We start from the raw sequence: 17,687 nt of genomic DNA on the forward strand, positions 1-17,687 counted from the left end.
CTGGATTATAACGTCTTTCTCGTGATGTTACCAGGGGTAAAGTAAATCTGTTTGTGCCTCTTAAAAGTAGATGCCTGAACCCACGCATTGCACCTGTGATAGTTCGTTCCGCCAGATCATTGTGGCCACATTTCCCAGCCCCAGGAGTGTGCTGTAATAGGTGATGTGCTTAGCTTACAAAATTAGTCACGGTGGAAAAAACGCGAGACTATTAAATGATTAAGTAGAAGCAAGCTTCTGAAGCGAAGATTATGCTATTCTCATGTCAGCAGGATGTAAAGACTGTTCTATGCATCATAGGCTCGATGTGAAGCCATTTTGAAATTTTCACATATTCAGCAAATTTCTTAGTTCGAGAAAATCCACTGGGAAGTGTGAAGTTACCGGATAATTCGATTATTACCGTCATTATTACTATCATTTTCTTCATACCGCTGCTGGAACACTGTACTTGTTGCCTTTTGGTCACTATAGAAGTAGTTTCCCAAGAACAGGTTCTTTCCCTGTCTACAGAATCCTTTTCATGTTAATATCAAACATCAGTAATAACTCGTAGATTACATTAAAACTAAAGTAATTGATGAAGACGTTACTTGATAACAAAACGGCGCTGCCTTTCTTCATTTACTTGGGCCTAGAAATGGCTATCGAGTACTGCCAAACCAAAAAGCAAGAGATCTTACTGCCTTCCGATATACGTCGCTGTCAGTTCTTCCATATGATTTGGTCGACATGACCTGTTTGAAGTTGTGAATGACACAATGTTTTAGAAAATCATTTGTTTTCCTTTGCAATAAACAGAAAGATTTTCATTCTAAGCTGTCCAAGTACAAAATTTTCGCAATATTAGTTCAAATTTAATATTCACTTCTATAATGTAGGAAAGTATTTCACAGTTGCAAAACTCGCATCCGACTCATTGACCTTACACTTAGTCGCTGACCATAAATTCTAGCTCAGAGTGACACATTAAGTAACCTAATGTAGCGAAGACTGTTTGCCAGTGCTCTTTCTCACCGGAAAATACACAATTCACTCATTGTGCTCCAGAAGTACACTGTAACAGTAATTTCTGTGTGTATGCAATGCACACGGATTAGAATTTGGTGTTGCTTTCTCTTCCACTTCTGCATACAATATGCCTTACCTAAACGGGCCCTTTATCATTACAGGCCCTGGGCAGTGCAAAATCATACTGGCGACAGGAAGGTGCTTATACTGACAACCTGACTGTTCGCTTTACCTGATTTTTTAATCATTTAAATAAAACAACATGACCTTCCTATAGGAGACATTTCGTCCCACTTTTCCTTCTGTGAAATTTGTCAGTAAGCTTTTTGCCTTCCAGCCAGTGAAATGCGGTAGAATACGGCCAGTAAATGATTCACAAACCACGATTTAGTTCCGTTAAGACGATTTCTTTAAACATTGTCGTAGCTGAAGGAATTTTTTTCGTCTTAAATCGTCTCAAGCAGCAACATTCACAGACATCTCAAACAGGAAAAAGCTCATTATCCAGGTACGAAGGTTGTAAAACAAACTTCCGACAGTTTGTGTCAGGTTGATCTTTTCGTCTGATAGCACTGCGTAAGTATTTTGTATATTAGGTATCACAAGTAGTGTGCCTGTAGCTGTGGGAATCATTGGTTGAAAACGAGTTTAACACGAAAGGGGTACAGTACTGCTAAATATTCAAAATGATTATCAACCTAACTCTGAGTTCATCCGCAAACTGAGGCGAATTTATAATATTGAAGCTAGACTGTGTAGCCTTGTCTTCCTTGAGTGGGCATTGGAAGGCATTTACACACATGTATACAATAGATAACGTTGCTCTCATAAACTACTTTTGTTTTTTAATTCTTCTGGGTCTTCAGCGTGCAATATGTGTTGTTGATACAGTCTTAGAGCAATAAACTGACCGCCGAGTCGTTCACGTAAGGTGGGCAATACAGTCGTGCTCCTCTCAGAATCCTATGTCCGGCAATATGCTCCATCTGGCAACATTGTAGACTGCAGCACTTCCCAGAGGAAGTCTTGACTTCAGTCTTGGTACTTTATTCTTGACTACGACCGTAGTCTTGAGGTAAAACGCGAGACTAGCTAATACGACGTCTGGTAACTAAAAGCACACGTCGACAAAGTTTTTATCGCCCCTTTCCTCTCGGTGCTGAAGCTGTGAGTGTAATTCAAGCGAATCTACACTAGATTTCGCTTTCTGCCACACTGGTAGTAATAGTTTGGTCCAACAATGTTTTAGCGAAAGATTTCTTTGCCGACCATCTGCCTCTGAACACCGCATGCGTCTGAGTTCTCTGGGACCCGTTTACTGTCTACCGGCGGGGGCTGAGGCACTGCATTGTCTCGCCTTCTGCCGACAACGTCTGCTCCACTCCGCACTCTCGACCATGTAAAATGCTTTAATATTGTTGATTGGTGACCCATAAAACCTGTCTACGTTTTGTGTTTCACTCTTGATAGCAAAGGAGGCACAAAACCGTTTTTATTTGATGATTATTTTATTACACTCGAATGCAATACATCAATGTGGCACATAATTAATTTCATTGTTTCTGATCCAGTGCACTACAATTAAAGCGTCACATTCTGTTCTTTTTCCTTCCACGGGAGGTTCCTCAAATAATTTATTATTGTCATGGATTCATATGTTTTAGTCAAGGCACAGAGAGTAAATGCAATGTAATGTGTTTGGTTTCTTTCTTTGATTCTCTATGGTGAATGGATGCAAAAGATTGTGTCAATACCTATCAGAACCTGCTCTATAGCTACTCAGGCAAATTGCTTGTTTTGAGGTCTATACCTTAATTAACGGAGAAGTGAACGCTGTTCACAAATGATATTAAAAAAATATTCAATTGGATTTAAGGCGACCAAATTGCCCATATTTGAAGCTACCCAGAGAAAAAGTAAGTTGCTACAGCCGCTGTTAGCAAATGTCTGCAGGGAGTTCCTAATTGATACTGTGGAAATTTAGCATAGAGGCCCTGTAGTAATCAAGAGGTTCATTTCCTTCATACTTATCACCCTGGCATGAGAGTCTTAAGTGAAGAACGATATTGAAATTCGTATCGCTGATGGTCGATTCGAATTTCTTCAGAGACGCTGGTATTGCGAAGCAGCTTGGCAGTCACAAAGCCAAGATCTATGACCATTAACACAACTTACTGAGTCGAGCTACCAAGAGGATTTGATGTGAAAAGGTTTTCTTCCGATTTCGATACAGGATTTTTTCTGGAAATTCGCAGCTCCATAAAATACATCAGAAAAAAAAGCTCACACACGCTGGCCCCTATCACGGTTAGATCTGACGACTGATTGAGCCGTTATGACCCGAGACACGGGCGGTACCACAGGGCTACGGACACACTGCTGCCTGTACGCCGCTCTCATCATGGTATTTGTCGCTCAGACTCATAACGCATCGTGAAGGCTAATAAAAGTTGTCACTTATGTGAAGAATAGCATTTCTTTAGGCAAAAAACTGAAAACGATTATATAGCACGAGTCATTCAAATGGAAAGGGAATATCAAGGGAATTTAGCGAGTCAATTCAGTACCATACGCGGAAGTGATTGCCCTGTCACCGTGTTGCCTATTGTTTGTGACGATGTTGCCAATTCTCAGCTGTGCTAGGAACAGCTCTGTAGCGGTATGCGAGGAGAATCCCGTGCTCGTGTCATAGGAGGATATGGAAATGAGGCGCAGGGTTTGGTTAATATGAAGCGTTTTCTCCTACCAGTTGTGTCAAACATTCAGGTGTATAATCTTCCACCACGATTACAGTTTCCTACAAAATATACACGAATAAAACACTTACCTTGTTACTTTGTAACAAAAGATTATTTCAGTACAATAAAAAGTCTTTGGAAATCACTTATGCCCACCTGTCACAAAAGTAAGATAACAAACACTTTGCACCTCGAAATCTATTGCAACTATGTGCAGTCTTGTGACGTTTAAATAAATCGTCTTAACGGCACTAAATCGTGGTTTCTGAATCATTTACCGGCCGCAATCTACCGCATTTCACTGGTTGGAAAGCAAAAAGCTTACTGACAAATTTCACAGAAGGAAAAGTGGGACGAAATGTCTCCCACTGGAAGGTCATGTTGTTTTACTTAAATGATTAAAAAATCAGGTAAAAGGAGCAGTCAGGTTGTCTCCTCTAGGTTTCCTCCAAAGGTAAGTCTATGGGTCCGAATCCTGATCCAGTACAAAAATATTCATAATTTCATTTCAAGCCCAATCACGTGCGCACCGGCCTGTTAGTGAAAATTTACGTGCATTTTTAATGTCTGTTCATGTGTTGCCAACAATAGCAATAGGTGTCGTTATTTCTGGTCAAACACGCACACATCTTACTGTTGGTGAGTAAGCAATTGATACTTAAGCTATATTCGTGGATGCACGGTAGGTGTGAAGTTCGATTGTCGCTTAGGCACAAACGTTTGTATCCTTATTTTAGAGTCAAACACCTAGCAGCTGGTAAGAAAAGCCGATACGTCACATTTGGTTTTACTTAGTTAACAATCCGATTACGTGTGGTTCGTATCTCCCTCTCAGAACTTCACGTCATGCACTTCATCTTTAAATACATGCACAGTTTGTTACTTCAGAATAGAGGTATATCAGACATCTTTCGTGGTTAGTTAACAGGGACGAAAAGGTCTTGATAGAAGTCTCGGTTTATTACAAAAACTGTCGTCTTTTATTTTCAAGTTTAGATTTGGATACTGGTATTGGCAAAATCTTCGGTAATTCATGACTCTTCATGGTTAGTCGTCAATATGATATGATTAAAATGGTTCAAATGGCTCTGAGCACTATGGGACTCAACCGCTGAGGTCATTAGTCCCCTAGAACTTAGAACTAGTTAAACCTAACTAACCTAAGGACATCACAAACATCCATGCCCGAGGCAGGATTCGAACCTGCGACCGTAGCGGTCTTGCGGTTCCAGACTGCAGCGCCTTTAACCGCATTTTTTTTTCTTTTTTTCTTTTCGGGCCTCCTTCCTCCCCTACAGCCCGTCCCTCCGCTCGCCATTTGTGCCTTCTTCGGCTAGCTTCTGTGCTATGTTTGTTCCATAACAGATAGTTGACCAACGAAGTAAATGTGTACAAGTGAAACAAAATCCCTTCTTTTGGAGTTGTGGAAAGAAAATAGGTCCGCTACATTCTTCCATCATTGTGTGGGAGCGATTTTTATAGCAGAGCCAGGCGTACTTCTGCCCGCTGGCGTCTCAGGGTTGCGTCAGCAACCTATTAGTGCTGCTATACAAGGGCAAAGGGTAAACGAAATAGCCACCTTGTTGGCGCAAAAGGAATGAGAAACTTAATAGAGAATTTCATAAATAAATAAATAAATAAATAAATAAATATCGTTTAATCGTTCTTCAGCTCTGTCGGTAGGACAAAGTTCGGTTCAAGAAATTTGCGTAATTTTCTTTGTATTTCTTTTGTCGTTCGAGCTTTTGAAGTTCTGTCATCAGGTACATCCAAAAGTCTTCTGCACTCTTCGTCATAGCCGTTGAGATGTAATGGACTGTCAATCCTTTGAGCCAGTTGGCTGACCTTCTTTTAGTGTTAGGATATGGCACGTCATCTGGCAGAAGGACGTGTGTCGGTGTAATGGTGTTAGGTGACGTGCGGAGCACATGTGCTAGTTTTTGCCGGAAGAGATTCCACACGTCTTTCACATCGTCACAGACGAAACGATGTTCTTCGGTGTCGACGACATTGCAGCTGGGACAGTTTGGTGTGTGTGCCAGACGTATCGCGTGCAGTTTAGAGTTGGTGGGGATTTTTCTATTGACTGCGAGGTACCACGTCGATCGCACATTGGATGGTAGATGGGGGTCAGATATGTTTTCCCATATGTTTTTCCAGTTATAATGTCGAAACTTGTTTTCTATTCGATTGCGCAATTTTCCTTCCTGCAAGTTGTTGTAAACCTCCTTAACCTGGTATATGTCCTTCTCCGGTATTCTATGGCGTACATAGCTGTATTCCACAAGAAAGTGTTTATAGTGGTACAGCTCGTGGGAGATGTGATGCACATCGATTGGTGGATCTCTGCTGACTGGAGTGATTTCACGTAAGAGATGAGCCACTAAGGTCCGCGGTGATCGTTGCCACTGTTTATAAGTTTTGCTAACGTATAGCGCTTGCGCTTTAAGGTAGATGTCTGTTAGATGTAGCCCTCCATTGCGTGTCAATAGCGTCAAGGTATCATAGGAAACCTTAAATATCTGACCTCTGCTGACAAAATAACCAAGCGCTGCTTGCATTTGGTGTCCTATAGTTCGTGGCAGAGGAAGCACTTGAGCAACATAGTTTACTTTGGAGGTTATATAGGTATTGGCTAGTTGCACTTTTTGTATTGCATTTAAATTACGCAAGCTGTGTTGTTTTATGCTTGCTCGTAATGTGGCAAGTAATTTTCTGTAATTGAGAGCGGCTGTGCGGCGGATATTACTTGTATATTCTATTCCAAGGCATTTTAGTTTTTCCACAGTGTTGATACGTCCAGCGGCTCTGATCTCTATGCCCCTACCAAGATTCATAATACCAGATTTATTGCGGTTGAGTTTAGCTCCTGACGCCAGTTCGTAGGTCGCCACAACTTCAAGGACTGTAGCCACCTCGCTGTCGTCAGTCACAAGTACCCCTACATCGTCCGCGTAGGCTTGACATATGATATTCTGTCCGTGTATATGTAGTCCACGGAGTTGCCGAGTCAGGGATACTAAGAGAGGTTCAAGCGCAATCGCGAAAAGCGTCATGGACATGGGGCAACCTTGTCTTACCGAATTGTGAATATTGATCGGGTGACTGAGTTGTCCGTTGACACTGATTCTTGACATGCTATTCGTCAGTATGTTTTTCACGGAGGCTATAATTTTCTGTGGGAAGTGCATGGATGTCATACACCGGAACAGGTACGAATGATTAACTTTATCAAAAGCTTTTTCAAAGTCAAGCGACATCAGAGCACAGCGAATGTTGCAGGCTTCCCATATCGCTATAATGTCTCTGTAGTCGCATAAGGTCTGAAATATCGTTCTATCCTTTCCCACACTTGTCTGGTAAGCTCCTGTCACTGTACGAATAACTGAATTAAACCTTTGCATCATGATACGGGCGAAGATTTTATAATCACTATTGAGAAGTGTTATGGGTCGAAGATTCTCTACGGTTTTGCCTCTTGGTGTTTTGGGGACTAAGACCACTGTACCTTCACAGAATTCCTTCGGAAGGTCAGTGTCGGCATTTAGTATTTCATTGCAGACGAGTGTCAATTTAGCAATTATCTTTTCGCGAAAAGTTTGATAAAATTCAGCGGGAAGCCCATCTGGTCCAGGTGATTTATTCTTTGGACTCCTCGAGATGGCATCTTCGACGTCTTCATCCGTTATTCTTGCTGCGAGCACATCAGCTTCTTCTGGAGTGAGTCGCTCTGTCGTCCTAGCAGTGAGAGTTTGCTGCGCTGTTTCATCTGTCTGTGTATTGGCCAGCAACTCACTAAAGTGTCGATGGATCTCGTCTCGTATTGCAGCTTGGTCTGTCAAGAGTCTCCCGTCTGAAGTTTTGAGTTCCGTCAGAATTTTCCGTTTTTGTCTTTTGTTCTCTTGGAGGATGTGGTACATCGATGTTGTTTCTTCTCGTGTACCGTTCTGCAAACGCGTTCGTATTTTACAGCCTTCGAGATGGTGTCTCTGCAGGGTGAGCAATTTTACTTTTATTCTGTTGATTTGCCCATAGTTTGTTGTGATTGTAGCATCCCGAACGCACAAGTCTCTCAGACAGCTGAAGTAAAAGTCTAATGTCCGCTTCCGCCAGGCGACTTTTTCACGGGAGTAAGTTTTCATTGTCTTTGTTATTGCGGGCCTCGCGCAGTTTAGCCACCAAGTCAGCGCCGTACCATACAAGTGGAACTTCCTTTCACATTCTGCCCAAGTGGTGTGGAAGGCGGCGTGACATCCAGGATCCGAAAGATGAGCAACGTTTAGCTTCCACTGACCTCTCGCCCTGTAAGTTCCTTGTTTCTCTAAATTTATTGTACATATGTACGCGATATGATCAGAGAAAATAGTGGGCCATAGCTCGGACTGTAAAACGTGTCGCCTTAAATTGGACGTTGCGTAAATCCTGTCGATACGACTGGCAGAATGGCTGGTGATATAGGTGAAACCGAGCTGATCACCATGTTTTAGTTCCCAAGTATCCAACAGATGGAATTCTCTGACGATGTTCTCCAGCTCCAGAGATTTGTTAAAATTTGGCGTCTGATCTTTGGGACTCAGCACGCAATTAAAGTCACCCGCAAATATTATTTGTTCAAATCGCACCGCGAAAAGGGGGGCGATGTCCTCCTTGAAAAATTCGGCCCTGCGGCGCTTGTTTCCGGTTCCTGACGGGGCGTAGATGTTGATAAACCTGGTGTTGTTTATCGTGACAGCGAGACCTCTACTGTTCGGCAGTTTCGTCACGTCTGTAAGTAGGATCCCCTCTTTAGTCATAATCGCTGTGCCGAGGCTATTGTCATTGCCAGGATGGATGACGGCGTTGTAGCCAGTGATGTCGTCCAAACGGATAGCCGTTACTTCTTGCAGCATTAAGATGTCAACATCAGCGGCGTACAGAAAATCTTGGAGATTTCTCAGATTGAGGGTGCTGCTAATTTTATTTATATTCAAGGTCGCAATTCTGTACGCCTGCAAGGACGTCATGTTGACTATACCGTGTCAGGTGGGATACTGTTTGCCAGGTGAAGTGGATGTTTGCTCCACTTAGAAGTCGGCATCATCATCTGCTGCACGAGCGTCTTTGATGGTGGTTTGTTGCCGGGTGGACACATCTTGTCGACGGTCGGGTGCCGTCCGTCCTGAACGTTGTGGTATGTCAGCCATCTCTGCATCATGGTTTTGCTCCTCCATGTCATCCGCCCAATCTCGCGTGCACGTAACTTCCCGCGTGTCCGTTGTTGGTACAGGTGGAGGGTCCTTCGGACTAGCTGTGCCGTCCGGAATGTGGATTCCACGGTCGGGTTCAGTGTCCTCATTTCGGGTCTTCTTCTTTGTTGTTAGATCTTCCAGAGGAGTTGCCTGTGTCGTCTCCGCCAGTTCTTGGCCTATCTGTTTCGCCTTTTCACGCAGGATTGGCGCGATTTCTGCTGCTCCCTGTCGGGCTATTCGACGTTTCTTCCGTTTCTTCGGTGAAACAGTTGTAGGCTGCTGGTCATTTTCCTCCGACGTGGCAACCGTGTCCTCTTTGTGTTGCCCAACTTCTTCGAGTGGTTTGCACATGCCTTCTTCTGCCGTCTTAGCCTGGTCTTGTTCTGCACGTCTGTCAGTTTCCTCGTCTTGTGAGTGTGCTGGACCTGTAGCTTCTGTGTTGCTAGTATCCATGGCTACGTTACCATCGGGAACGTCGGCATAAGCAACTACCGCCCTGTCGAAACACATGTCTGGGGCGACGTCACTGCGAATTGCGGCGGCGTACGTCACGGGTAGCGTGGCCATTTGCCTAGGCGGGTCTCGCTCCCCAGTCGGCAGTTGCATCACACGCCGTTGAACACACTGCGCGCGGACGTGCTGGGTCGAACCACAACCCGAGCAGGTTCTCGGCTGCCCATCGTAAATGATGATCGCTCGGTATCCACCAATCCAGAGATACGATGGGATATGTTTCAGCATGTCAATCTTAACTTGCCTGACACCATTTAATACTGGATACTTGTGCAAGCTAGACCATTTTTCGGCGACATTGCTGATAATGGTGCCATAGTCTCTCAGTTTGTTGTTAATCTCCTCGGGCGTTATTTCAAAGGGGAGCTCAAAGTTTCGAATCGTTCTTATTCCCATTCCGGCACGCGAAACCGTGACCTGCCCTATGTGTCCGTCTGAATGTTTGAATTTTGCCACCCCACCACATGTTTCTACAATTTGGTCGCACTTGTCAGAACTGGATAACTTAAGGAACACAGTCGGACTGACAATCGACAGGTGAATTCCAATCAATTCATCCACATTGATCTGAAAAGTTTCTTCGATAAATGCCTCAACTTCGTAAGATTTCGGCCGGGAGTAGTTCGGATCGAAAATCAACTTCAAAGTATCGCGTCGCGTTGTCTGCTCCATTATGTCATTCTAGAAATGTGATCGTGGACTATAACTAACGCAGAAAGCGCGCACTCACCACACAGCGCCGCCGCTCGCAGCGACGATGTAAACACCGCAACAGCCGCTCCGCACGTCCGCACAGCACGGCCGCCGGCGGCGGAATGCCCGCACGGCCACTTCGGCCGGCGATATGATTAGATTAGATTACATTAGATTAATCATATACAATGTTTCGAAATGATGTGGAACGTATCATTGTAATGAAAGATTTCTTTACATACCATGATTCAATTTCTATACAATTTTTTACTCTCTCTCTCTCATTCATTTTGATTTTTATCTCTCTCTCTCTCTCTCTCTCTCTCTCTCTCCCTCTCTCTCTCTCTCCTCTCTGTTTTACACACACACACACACACACACACACACATTCATTCATTTTTTATTTTTATTTGTTTGTTGTGCTCGACTATCGGCGAGGCACGAAAACTTCTGTGAATGAGTTTCTTAGTTTTGAGTACACTTACGAAAGAAATATAAAAACAGCTATGAGACTTACTGATTTATGATGCTTAGTTTGCAGTCAGTTCTGATTATTATTAGTAACTACGCTCCACTCCCTAAACCTAGTTACAGATATGCGAATCAGACGCATTACGCATTCCAGGCCGTAGCAGCCGCGCCTTGGAGACACCAGCTATGGTCACTTCCCAGCCCGCTGTAAGATCACATCGGTTCGTCTTCTTCCTGCTGGTATTGTAACTGAGATTTGGCAACAAGGCAATCTATGTTTGGCAACTCTGTGGTCTACGAGTTACTTCCTGGTGTGCACGGAATTAGGCCTCAAAGTTAAAAAAAATGGTTCTGAGCACTATGGGACTTAACATCTGTGGTCATCAGTCCCCTAGAACTTAGAACTACTTAAACCTAACTAACCTAAAAACATCACACACATCCATGCCCGAGGCAGGATTCGAACCTGCGACCGTAGCAGTCGCGCGGTTCCGGAATGCGCGCCTACAACCGCTAGACGACCGCGGCAGGCCGTCAAAGTTTACTTGATTTTACCTGTCATTTCCATTGAATAATCTCAGTTATTATCGCTTGAGGTGTAACAAATGATTGTAAATTTACGGTTTTCAGCCCAGGAAAGTCGTTGCACGTGTAAATCGCAACTAATCTCGTCCTTCAAATAGCGGTTTACGAGTTCTAGCCACTATTGGTCTCGTAAGAAGAATCTAAGGCACATACATTTTCGCCAGTTCTGTGGTAACGTGCTGACCTGTGAAAAAGCGTCTGATGTGGTTCGTAGTTCCATTGTCACTGAGTGTAGTGTTTTTATCCCTTCTGTGAAAGAGCTACAAGCAGTCAGACCAAACATCGATAAGGAAACTCAAGAAAATACTTTCGGCTCATAGAGCAATGGTGAAAAACTTACAATGCTGCACAACAGGTAACGCCTCTTTCCGCTGCTGACAAGCTAATTTTGGGTTTCTAGGAATACATAACTTTATTTATGAAATGCCACACTTGCATACCTCTTGAGTATGAAATAGCGTATCATTTAAACATAGACCCAATCAAAATCTAAGTGAGTAGTATTTCACCAATTCGGCCGGCCGAAGTGGCCGTGCGGTTAAAGGCGCTGCAGTCTGGAACCGCAAGACCGCTACGGTCGCAGGTTCGAATCCTGCCTCGGGCATGGATGTTTGTGACGTCCTTAGGTTAGTTAGGTTTAACTAGTTCTAAGTTCTAGGGGACTAATGACCTCAGCAGTTGAGTCCCATAGTGCTCAGAGCCATTTGAACCATTTTTTCACCAATTCGTGACGATAGAGGCACGCTTGTGTACCGATACTCAGTTTTATTAAAGCAGACTTTCGTCGTAAGGTTATCGTGGGTAGTTTTATTTCGTTTTTCATAATACAGTTCACAATTTTCGTAAGGTGTCCTTCAATGTTGTTAAAACAATAGTAAGCATGAGAGAGAAATTAATCATCAACGATATATGCGAATTCTGTGATGTTATCTACAACCGTCTGAAAATGCACATGCATTTTATTGATTACATGCATGTAGAAAACTTGTTCTGAGTTAAAGCTGTCAAACAAAGTTTGAAGAAGAATAAAACGCCACTACCAGACGACAGCTAATGTAGAAAATACTTTTCCGACGTATTTTGGCACGATGCGCTCTACCCATACATAATACAAAAGTTTCGAGATGCATCTACTGTCTGGCTGTCTATTAAACCTGAAACGAACAAAATGTCGCAGAAGTTATCCCTTTTTCCACATGACTATTTTGGGTTGAGAAGTGAAGGAAATTATGTTACAAGTTAGAGTAGATTGGTAATCTTAGCAGACAGCGGAATTGCGTTTTAAAAAAATATAGCAGTGAATGTACTCGAACTGGTGACATCTTATCTACAATGTGCGATACTTACCATTACGCCACTAGCTGACACGTAGCAGTAACACCTCCAGAAGTCACAACAATTCCTCCAGAAATTCTGCATTCCACAGCGCTGTGGGATAATGCATATCGCCAGGTCAATACTTATGAGAGACAAACAGTTATGCCTTTTCGTTTGCACTGCACGACGTTTTCAACAAACAGATAGCGCTATAGAGTAGCTCAAGTGGAAAGGAACACTTTCTATTTGAATTTCTGCATCCTACACTGTTGGCAGTTCTGTGTTGGTGGCAGTTACGTGATTTTATTTTGGTGATTACAAAATAAAGTTGAATGCATGCACTAGGTAGCCGAGGCAGCTTGTTCGTGGTGATTCGGTCAACCAAGTAAATGAATTTACTAACATGCTGCAAATTGATACAGGGAGCCTGTGTGTCAGAATTCTCAGCCAGTGTGGTACAACGGTGCTATGATAGAAAAATGAACCACTGAGAAGAGGATTTGGTGGTCTGTTGGGCTGATGATACGTTCATATATCTATGGTCTGGGTTCGATTCCAAATTCGGTCGATGGTTTGAGATAGGGAGAGACAGATTCCATTCTCTTCTGGCTACACCAAGTGAAGAAGATATAATGGCATTGTGGTCTGAAATTCACATTAAAAATGATATTCCTTCTCTACCAAGTAGACGTTAGGTTGAGCCACAATAGTCTGGAGTGGCGACATGTAGAAACTCTGTCACCAGTAACCTTTCTTATACTAAATATTTATTTCTAGTGACGAAACAAACGCTATGTAGGCTCACAGGACACTTATTCCCTCTTTTATCTGAGCTTCTGTATGTCGATAAAATTGGTTCTGAACTGGGAATGCAACTCAGACCGGCCTTAACGCGGAATTTGATCCCTTCGTGACAATATAGCTCGGCTACAATTTGTTGTTTGTTCAAAACTGCAGATTCCTGAACATCTCCACATGTTGCGGGTTGGCCTTTGGCTGTGCTGCGGTGAGGACGCGCTGTTTGTGTTCCTGCCGCGGAGCGAGCGCTTGTGTTGTTTACATCGTACTCGGCCGTTCCGCGCGTGCCGTACTCAGCATATACAGGGTGTTTCAAAAATGACCGATATATTTGAAACGGCAATAAAAACTAAACGAGCAGCGATAGAAATACACCGTTTGTTGCAATATGCTTGGGACAACAGTACATTTTCAGGCAGACAAACTTTCGAAATAACAGTAGTTACAATTTTCAACAACAGATGGCGCTGCGGTCTGGGAAACTCTATAGTACGATATTTTCCACATATCCACCATGCGTAGCAATAATATGGCGTAGTCTCTGAACGAAATTACCCGAAACCTTTGACAACGTGTCCGGCGGAATGGCTTCACATGCAGATGAGATGTACTGCTTCATCTGTTCAATTGTTTCTGGATTCTGGCGGTACACCTGGTCTTTCAAGTGTCCCCACAGAAAGAAGTCACAGGGGTTCATGTCTGGCGAATAGGGAGGCCAATCCACGCCGCCTCCTGTATGTTTCGGATAGCCCAAAGCAATCACACGATCATCGAAATATTCATTCAGGAAATTAAAGACGTCGGCCGTGCGATGTGGCCGGGCACCATCTTGCATAAACCACGAGGTGTTCGCAGTGTCGTCTAAGGCAGTTTGTACCGCCACAAATTCACGAAGAATGTCCAGATAGCGTGATGCAGTAATCGTTTCGGATCTGAAAAATGGGCCAATGATTTCTTTGGAAGAAATGGCGGCCGAGACCAGTACTTTTTGAGGATGCAGGGACGATGGGACTGCAACATGGGGCTTTTCGGTTCCCCATATGCGCCAGTTCTGTTTATTGACGAAGCCGTCCAGGTAAAAATAAGCTTCGTCAGTAAACCAAATGCTGCCCACATGCATATCGCCGTCATCAATCCTGTGCACTATATCGTTAGCGAATGTCTCTCGTGCAGCAATGGTAGCGGCGCTGAGGGGTTGCCGCGTTTGAATTTTGTATGGATAGAGGTGTAAACTCTGGCGCATGAGACGATACGTGGACGTTGGCGTCATTTGGACCGCAGCTGCAACACGGCGAACGGAAACCCGAGGCCGCTGTTGGATCACCTGCTGCACCAGCTGCGCGTTGCCCTCTGTGGTTGCTGTACGCGGTCGCCCTACCTTTCCAGCACGTTCATCCGTCACGTTCCCAGTCCGTTGAAATTTTTCAAACAGATCCTGTATTGTATCGCTTTTCGGTCCTTTGGTTACATTAAACCTCCGCTGAAAACTTCGTCTTGTTGCAACAACACTGTGTTCTAGGCGGTGGAATTCCAACACCAGAAAAATCCTCTGTTCTAAGGAATAAACCATGTTGTCTACAGCACACTTGCACGTTGTGAACAGCACACGCTTACAGCAGAACGACGACGTACAGAATGGCGCACCCGCAGACTGCGTTGTCTTCTATATCTTTCACATCACTTGCAGCGCCATCTGTTGTTGAAAATTGTAACTACTGTAATTTCGAAAGTTTGTCCGCCTGAAAATGTACTGTTGTCCCGAGCATATTTCAACAAACGGTGTATTTCTATCGCTGCTCGTTTAGTTTTTATTGCCGTTTCAAATATACCGGTCATTTTTGAAACACCCTGTAGATCACTATGACGCACCAATACAGAAAATCGACGCTCAAATTTACGTTCCGCAACGAATTTGCGCGGCCCAAAGCACTCGAAGTCGAACGATTTCTACGAGAAGAAGTCAAAATCCCGGCGACCGACATTCTCGGCATTCACTTGTCCATTGTGAGTAGTATCGTTTATGTCAAGATCATCAACGACGCAGCATGTGAACGGATCCTTCGGGACACGAAACATGGCCTCCGTTTCTGCCATGCTGATGGCAATGTGGGGACTGTACACGTCGATTATTCTGGCATGGGACTTCGCACGATCAGAATTTTCGAACTTCCTTTCGAACTACCGGCGGAGGACGTCGTGAAAGCGCTGCGCCCCTACGGCACGGTCCATGATCATATTGCGGAAAAATGGACGCAATTCTTGACATATCCTGTGCTGAACGGAGTCCGCCAGCTCCGAATAGAACCTAAAAGACATGTGCCTTCATATCTGAATATCGGTGGCTGCCGTGTCATCGTCATCTACGATAGGCAACCAAAGACCTGCTCTGGTTGTGGGAAGGAGGGACACCTCAGATCAGAATGTCTCCAACGTCGAATCACTCAACTGCCGCCGGCTGACGCAGACCCGCTATCGCAGCCGACGCTGCTTCCCGTGACTTATGCAGCAGCCCTCACGACAGCTACCACTTCACCACGACAGCCGACATCCACTGTTGGGTCGCGGCTCTATCCTCCAATACAGGGCGATGACGACACACCCGTTCCACAAGCTACGGATTCAATTCCGATGCCGCCGCTCCCGTCGACGGATAACAACATACATGACGATAGCATGGCCGTAGACTCGCTTATTGTGCCTACAGCTGCCTTTGTGCCGTAACGTCGGGAATCTTTGCCGTCGTCTGACACAGAAGGGCACACCAGGAAGCAACGCTCTCCGAAGCGACGGAAGCGGAGGCGTAGAGCAACTTCCGAACGGGATGCGACACAGCCTCCAGAGGACGACGACTCCACCTTCAATTACGACGCTACCACAGAGGCAGCCGCCATTTGCTGCAGTGTGGCACCACCGAACGGAACTGAGGACAAACCACATATACCTACAGTGGCAAAATCGGATGCCGATATGCAGGACAGATGCTGCCCACCACCTTCTGGAGTGCAAGCACCCATGCCGTGTCCTGAGGAAGCTAGGGAAGGCGATCTTGCTTTGAGTTCCCCGACGTGGGCGGATGACCACGACGACGACGGAACCATGAAAGTTACGCCAACAGGCTCCACGCCATTGGCGCCGACTCTCTAGAAGAGACGGCAGGTGAGGTTTGGGGGGATGCGGAGGTGTCAATACAGTCAGAAGCGTCATAGGTAATTCCAGTCTTAATGGATAACTTAACACCTGCGGTTTGGCAACAAGCTTATCGTATCGCCACGCTTAACCTCAACAGGATACGAACGGCAGTGAAGATCCAGTTGCTGCGTGAGATGCTTCGTTCTTCGGATGTTGACATTGCCCTGTTGCAAGAAGTGTATATAGCGGCCCTCCCCGTTTTCTACGGTTATGTGACATATATGTCACCAGCGGACCGGAGTGGCAGCGGTACGGCAATACTCGTGCGCGACGGAATTGCCATCGAAGAAGTGACTTACCTTCCGTCAGGAAGGGGGCTGGCGATCACAGCACTGGGCACACGCATCATTAACATTTACGCTCCATCAGGAACTAACCAACGCCGCGAACGATCGCTGTACTACTCGGAGGATATCTCCCCCCTCTTTATCAGCCGTTTCGATCAATATATCTCCGGCGGCGACTTTAAGTGTGTGCTCCACCCCAAAGACCAAGTCCCACACTTCTCGACTTGTCAAGAACTTCGGCTCCTAGTTCGAGATCTGCTTCTCACCGACACGTGGGAGACAGTGCACGGTGACCGTCCCGGGCCGACATACCTTCCTAGTCACTCAGCCAGTCGCCTAGACCGCATTTATGTCTCACGAGCTCTAGCGCCGGGAGTTTTGGACGCCGAACTTTGGCCGCTTGCCTTCTCCGATCATAGCGCTTTCATATGCACACTCACTCTACAACAGCAGCGGATATGGCGCAGTCGAGGACCCTGGAAGCTGAATGTGGCACATCTTCAAGCCCCGGAATGCCGTCGGATTATCGCCAACACATGGCTGGATTGCGAACGTCGTCTTCCCCGATACCCTTCGACTCTATCATGGTGGGTGGACTGTGCAAAACCAGCGTTTCGGCGTGTGCTAACTCAATTCGGTAAAGATATCGCAGCTTTCATCGTCACACATTGGACATTATTTACACGATGCTTCGCGAACTCGACAGCCAACCGCCATCTCCAAACCGACAAATGGAAAGCCGCCGAATTAAAGGTCAAATATTGTCTCTTACGAGGAAACGTTTGGAGGGGGTCGTCGTGCGATCGCGACGTCAAGACCGAGCGGAAGGAGAAAACCCGTCTATGCATCACATCGTG

Source organism: Schistocerca nitens, chromosome 3 (genome assembly GCF_023898315.1).
Source record: "Schistocerca nitens isolate TAMUIC-IGC-003100 chromosome 3, iqSchNite1.1, whole genome shotgun sequence".
NCBI lineage: Eukaryota > Metazoa > Arthropoda > Insecta > Orthoptera > Acrididae > Schistocerca > Schistocerca nitens.